The sequence below is a fragment of the Sturnira hondurensis genome, unplaced genomic scaffold, assembly GCF_014824575.4.
Source record: "Sturnira hondurensis isolate 20B ecotype Veracruz unplaced genomic scaffold, ASM1482457v3 Scaffold0002840, whole genome shotgun sequence".
Classification (NCBI taxonomy): Eukaryota; Metazoa; Chordata; class Mammalia; order Chiroptera; family Phyllostomidae; genus Sturnira; species Sturnira hondurensis.
Genome location: NW_028075471.1, coordinates 15,387,895 through 15,388,899, shown reverse-complemented (window position 1 = coordinate 15,388,899; position 1,005 = coordinate 15,387,895). Strand labels below are relative to the sequence as shown.

The 1,005-nt window shown below is 44.6% G+C and overlaps 1 pseudogene; it reads right to left on the bottom strand.

Annotated features, from left to right (window-relative positions):
• Positions 1–373: 373 nt before the first annotated feature.
• LOC118983669 (ubiquitin-like) lies at positions 374–737 on the bottom strand (annotated as a pseudogene).
• Positions 738–1,005: the final 268 nt, after the last annotated feature.

The following is a 1,005-nucleotide window of genomic DNA, read 5'->3' as shown; positions in this document are numbered from 1 at the left end:
TTCCAGAGGTGCTTGCTTTGAAATAGACATTCTGAAGGACCTTTGTGGGAATAATGAGGACATTTTTTCACCTGCAAGTTGGAAAATATTATAAATAGTGGCTTCAAGAAGTACTTGAAATAATAGTGCTTTCTATACAGGGAAAGTTGTTATTTTTCTTTTCTTTAACCTTTCAGAAATAATTCTACAGCTGTTTCCTCATGCTCTTGTGTTTGATTTATACCTTACACATAAGTCATCTCATCATCCATCAGTTTTCTTTCTTCTTTTTTGTCACTGCTACAATGAATGAAAGGGTAACATTATTGGGGCCCCAGGGTCATGGGGTTCAGGCAGAAGCTGCCTTGCAGGTCTCAGAGGTTGTGGAAGGGCCTTATTTAACCTTTATGGGGTACAGATTGTGGGTGTGCCTGCACATCTTGCAACAGTTGACAGTATGGGCGTTCAGGTGTTTGTAACACTTGCGGTACATCATCTTGTTGCCATTGTACTTGTGTGTGGGTTGGTGGAGGGAAGGCTCGATGATGCTGCCCACAGACGATGTACCAAGTACAGGGAGGGCTCTTTCTGAATGTTGTAGTCTCAGAGAGTGCAGCCATCATTCAGTTGTTTGCCTACGAAAGTCAGATGCTGTGGGTGGGCGGGATGCCCTCCTTGTCTTGGATTTTAGCTTCGACACTCTCAGTGGTGGCACTGGGCTCGACCTCAAGGGTGATGGTCTTCATAAAGATCTGCATCTCTGAGTCTGCTGTGCAGGCTGTTCTGGCACTTTGTTGAGAAGAAAACTGTGTTTTCTTTTTAATTGACTATGTCAGATCAGGTAGAATTGATGGGTGAAAGATTCGGCTTACATGGGATGGGAGGGGAAAGAGGGAGAGGGCAGCTGTGACATTGCACATGAAGGCCACCTCCTAGCATGTAGCTCCTTTACCTCTTCTGTGCCATGGGTCTCTCCCCTTTGGTGAAGTGAGTAGGTCCTGTCACAGAATAATGTTTTAATACACA